At 33.2% G+C, this 5,723-nt stretch overlaps 1 long non-coding RNA gene and 2 other non-coding genes across 3 annotated transcripts; 1 reads left to right on the top strand and 2 right to left on the bottom strand.

Annotated features, from left to right (window-relative positions):
* Positions 1-361: 361 nt before the first annotated feature.
* Positions 362-968, top strand: LOC118736632. Its single transcript, XR_004992746.1, has 3 exons — positions 362-477; positions 535-784; positions 841-968. It is a non-coding gene; the product is annotated as an uncharacterized LOC118736632 (long non-coding RNA).
* A 3,823-nt stretch (positions 969-4,791) lies between these two features.
* On the bottom strand, positions 4,792-4,863 carry Trnap-agg. Its single transcript has one exon. It is a non-coding gene; the product is annotated as a tRNA-Pro (tRNA).
* Positions 4,864-5,272: 409 nt separating this feature from the next.
* On the bottom strand, positions 5,273-5,344 carry Trnap-agg. Its single transcript has one exon. It is a non-coding gene; the product is annotated as a tRNA-Pro (tRNA).
* Between the last annotated feature and the right edge of the window lie 379 nt (positions 5,345-5,723).

Below are 5,723 nucleotides of genomic sequence, written 5' to 3'. Positions count from 1 at the left end.
CCATTGTGTACAAATACAAGTGAGATATCTTAGCAATAGACGTCATCCTGGGCCACAGCTGCGATCATCTGTTTTTTAGAGTTGCTTATTTTGGTCTAAACTGCGCTTTTTTGACCTGAATTGCATTAAATAGTCTCTTAAAACTTGGTAGTATTTGTTGTTCAAATGGTAACATATATGCCCAAAAACTTGAAAAATATTAGATGATTGCTTCTTAAAAATGCTATTTATAAAATTTCGTTTTGATTGCGACATTAGAAATATTCAGATTATAAAAGTTTTTCACATATGTTTTAAGATTTTAAAGCTTTTAAAAAGTACGGTAGAATGCAACAATGTGCTTGAATTTGTTTGCATCTTCGTCAGCTTATTCGTTTGCAGACTAGAAAAATGGCGAACAGCCATCAAAATACTTCAAAATACACATCTTTCACTGGACACACAAATGGGTGCGCGCAGCAAAATTCAGCCCCAATGGTAAGTTAATTTCATCGTGCGGCGATGACAAGTAAAGAATTTGCGATGCATTTTAAGGCGAATGTGTGCGAACGTTCACTGGGGGAAGAGGTATGGGACGACAGCTGGCATCGCATCCAGACGGCTTTAGCATTAAGTTGTAACCGCGTTAAGATATTTGACATAGCTGAAGGCGAGCTAATACAGTGCATTCGTCGCCGGAGAATGATGTTGCATTTCACCCAAGTGGAAATTTCTTGGTGACTGGCGGCGATGACGATACAATAAGATTGCTTGATTTATTAGAAGGTCGACCAATTTATACAAGGTAGTAGTGCACTTCAGCGGAACCATATAATATAAATTTTTTCCTGTATTCAACAGTTGCTCGTTTGGAAATCTAATTTGCATACATTTGATGCCAATAGCTCTCGCAACAAACAAGCCAGTTGATTTTAGTCATGCACAGGGATGCCGTTGGGATCTAAATAGATCCAATTGGATACATTTTTAGACGATACTTACTTTTTCCGGTCAGTACAAATGTGGATACTTTTTTAAATAGGCCAAAATTTTATATTTCCTATAAAGTTTTTTTCGTTCAAAAATCGATTTTCATTAAAGATGGTAGAAAGCATTACGTTTTCTAAACGTATAAAGAATCTTTACTTAAGCGTGAAATTAAAGCATTTTATTTTTTGTGAACGAAGCAATGAACATATGAAGAGATCTCACCAAAATAGGTATAAGCGCAATTGCTTTAATTAGCTTAAAAGGATGCTTTACGCAAGATCTTAATATACATATCGTCGTTTAAAGTACAAAACCGCGTATCAACAAAATGCAAAACCGCGTATCAAGATAATGCAAAACCGCGTATGTGACGTTGCATAGATTATTTTCTAGAAAGTGAAAGCACTTATATTTCAAAATGGTTCTCTTTTTAATAAAGCAATCGCAGTTCTGGCCAAGAGCTTGTGTGAGCAAATCCAATTTTCGGCAGCAAATGTCAGTTACGCGATTTTGCAGAATGACGATACGCGGTTTTGTACTTTAAACGACGATATATATAAAGTAAATTATACTCTTTCTGTAGTAATCTCTACACATATTTTCATTTGTTAATTTAAAAAGAAAGAAGATTTCAATGTAGTTTAGAAAACTAAATTTGATTTATTTAAGGAGACTTTTATGAATTTTACTGAAAAGACTTTAAATACACTCTAAAAAAATTTTGTTTATTTGCGCATATGGAGAGAAGTAACCAGTTTCCTCCTTTAATGTGTGCAAATTTGCATGCGGTGTAATAAAATTAATCATTGCCTGTTTACTTTTACATAACGAATTTGTCGGAAGAGTAAAATTACACATAAAATGTTTAAAATAAAGTAATGTTTATTATTAGTAGGAAATGTATTTGTAGTTTGAAAATTTTTGCAATTTTAAACATTCTGTATATGTGTATTTATGTGTATATCTTAAAGATCTCAAGTTCAAAATCAAATACTGAACAACCTATACGTATGTTTATACAGATTTTTGTTGAAAAATAGATACTTTTCAGTAGAAGTTTTATATGCTCTTTTTAGAGTGTACTTGCTATTTATTATATTTACAAAAAAAATACTTATGCTCAAAAAATGTACTTTATAAATTGAAATTACAAATGTTTGATTTCATGCACATGTATTCCAAGTCCTTTGGATGGGTTAAATTATGTCTTTTTCATGAAAATGTTTGGTTTTCTTACAAATTATGAGATGTATATGTAAAACAAAGGAAATTGGATACATTTTTGGCTTGGTCAGGGATACATTTTCTTGAGACGGCGCGGCAACACTGGTCATGCAACAGCTCCACATACCTCCGCCATAGACACACCAGTTGCTGGAGTACCAAAAAGCTGTGATGACAGTATTTTAATTGATCCACGACAATCGGTGGCATATTGAATGCGTGATGGAAATTTTCTGGTGCTTGATAGCCAATATACTACAAGAGTGAAACGCTACAACTGAAACGCTGTGATAGTAATTTTTCTTAAATTTCCATCTTTTATTTGCTGTTACATTAAGATGCTCATAGAGAACAGAGCTGTTGGTGAGGAAGGTGTCGAGTTACTGCAGTACTGCAACTGGGAAAATCCGCATTTCGCACGTGCCCCACTCGTATGGAATAGTAGCTTATGTCAAAAGGCTGGTTTTAGTATAATGCGGCATTCGCAGCATACCCCCACTGGCGCCGAGCCGTTGAAGAAATTTTGGCAAATAAACGTGCAAGAAATAGTTCCGATACTAGCACGTCCATATTCTTGTTAAGGGTCATCAAAAAATTCCTTGTGTTGTAAATAATAAAGGGAATTCCGGATTATACTAAAGCCAGCTTCCCGACATAAACTACTATTCCATACGAACACAGAAATATAAATGTATCTAAAACTGAATAACTCAAATCAAATTGGATTGCATTTGCATAATTAACCTAATATTGGAATCTGTTTTGATCGTAAAAAATACAACTTGCAATCATTTAGATTATAGCTTTGAAAGAAATTGATTGCAATCGTAAATTGTGTAAAAATTGTTAATAGCAATCTGCCTTAAATTTATGTTCCCCATGTAACGGTTATAAATTACGTTAAATCCGCACTATCTGCATTAACAAAAACTATACATTGGAATATTTAAAATAAAACGATTTATATTTATTTTCTAATAAGAAGTGTTTCTTAATTGAAAGTATTTAATACTTATATAACGTAGTGGTTAATGTTTAAAAATGAATTCGCAATATGTCCGCAGCTCAGGTTGATTTGAAGAAATCCGTTTAAATTTTTCGAATAACATCTACTTGAATATAGGATGGGCAGGGTTGCATACAAATGGTAGTTCCGTAAATATTTAAAATATGTTAGTTCATTCAATATTAACATCTGGGCCAATAAATAATAACAAATATAGCCGAAAAACAAAGTTTCGATTAAAACGAGTTTTTATAACCCCCATAAAATTCCGATTAATTTTAAATGCGAAAATAACGATATTTTTTCATGGAGAGGTATTTTTTTTAATATACCTTGTTTATACCTACACAAGAACCGCATTAGCAAAAAACCGATTGGACTCAACATATATTTCTTTACAGCATTTATACCCCTGTCTATATAGCGTACTCGATAAAGTCTTATTCAGAAGTAAACAAAATCTGCTATTTTTAAACGATATTTTTTTAATAAATAATTTGCGCGGTTGACCGAAATGGAAACAAAAAATAATTGTAATTTATTATAACAATAATTCGAATTTAAAACGGGCTGTATAAAGAAAACCAGCCTATTGTCACTTCACTTTCCAATGGTGCTGATTGCTGCAAGAATTGTTTAGCGATTTAGAACATAATCAACACAATATATGCACATAAATATGTATTATTTCACAGATCTCAGGATCAGCTTAGAAATACGTCACCAAAATTATATAAAATTTAAGTAGGAATTATTTTTATTTATAACGTAAAACCGCTATCTGACCCGATCTGATAAATATATTTCCCCTAAAGTTAAAACATTTTATTTAATTTGTCTCTCGTGAAAATATATATTTTATTTAAAATTTTCAGATATGTACATATATTTTAAATTTTTGGTTTAATTTTTGTCTCCTTTTAATATTTAATTAGATACCTTAAGATTAAAATAAGCTTAAAACGAGACAGCACAGCAACCCTTTTCTGTTCATCTTGAGAACACAAAACCCTCTTTTGTTATAATTCGGCGCTGCACAAAATCCTGGCTTTTATATTTTCCAACAAAATACCACTTCGCAACCCTGGATTTTCACGAAGCGTTTCATTCAGGTCGTAGTTTTGCAACTTCGGGTCATTCGGTGTTGTATGCCTTATTGGCTGCCATATTGTTCACACTGTCATCGCCATATTGAACACCCTGTCAACTATCTGTCAACCCTAAGATATCTCACTTGTATTCTTCCACAATGGCCAAGACTTTTAAATTTGCCTCATTGTTTTAATTTGACGCATTGATGGCAAATATGAATTTCCATAGTCCTCATATTACATATCTACATATATATTTATCATTATCAGTTTCTATCGAACTCAGTTCAATTATTACATACTTTTAGAACCAATTTCAGATGAGCAACGTCTAATTTTCTTACATTAGATGGGTGACAACCATTTCTGCCCGCTTTAAATTTAAAAATTTTGTATTTTAATTCTTCTAGCACTTGTTTTCAATATTGGTTGGACAAGAAAATTTGGTTTGCTTCAGAGAAAAATTTTCAGTAAAAAAAAACATAAAAAATAACTATGCTTGGGCTCGTCCGGGATTTGAACCCGGGACCTCCCGCACCCTAAGCGGAAATCATACCCCTAGACCAACGAGCCAGTTGTAAAAACTGTGTCAAACGGCTAACTTATAAATTTATGAAAACTTCACAAAGAAGCGCAAAAATAAAAAAAGATTTATAAATAACAATTTGACGGATCGTGCGCACGCATTCCTATTTCGTTACATATGGATGTTTGTATACTAAAATGGGCAAACATTGATTTGGATAATCAAGTTCGTTTATATGTTGTGATATACATATTTACATATAAACACATCTGGCCTGTATGATATTCAAACGCATTTCACACAATGCGCCTCAAAGCTTAAGAAGTACAAATAGATGAACTTGAGCTCCAAATATGAGTCTTTTTATGCACACGGCTCAATAACATTTGCCTTGGCCTTGCAATTGAATTCAATTTTTTTTTTATTATTGAATCAGAAAACAAAAAAATTAGGCTTGGGCTCGTCCGGGATTTGAACCCGGGACCTCCCGCACCCTAAGCGGAAATCATACCCCTAGACCAACGAGCCGGTTGAATTGCGGCAGCACAAAGCTGTATTTGAATCCGAACAACAACAAAAATCTGTAGCTACAAGAATGGCATCTGTTTAATGCACCATCTGACGTCAAAAAACTGCCTGCAGAGAACCGTATAATGTATTGATTGCTACACTTGACGGCTAGATGGCGCTGAATAAGTTGATGAGAATATAGAGAAAGCAGAATGAGTAAGGAGCACGTCTCCGCTAAAAATTCCGCGATTATATTGAACAAGATAAAAGTAAACCATGATAAAAACATAGCAAGGTAAAACCGTTCTCTCAATTCGTCGGCCATGATTTTTTTTTTTTTGAAGTTTGCCAACATTTTAAAATCATATAAAATTGAGAGTAAGAAAAAGGAATTGTT

This window comes from Rhagoletis pomonella, unplaced genomic scaffold, assembly GCF_013731165.1.
Source record: "Rhagoletis pomonella isolate Grant_MI unplaced genomic scaffold, Rhpom_1.0 Rhpom_scaffold_00003, whole genome shotgun sequence".
NCBI lineage: Eukaryota > Metazoa > Arthropoda > Insecta > Diptera > Tephritidae > Rhagoletis > Rhagoletis pomonella.
The sequence above is the reverse complement of the archived record's forward strand: the minus strand, read 5'-3'. Positions and strand labels throughout refer to the sequence as shown.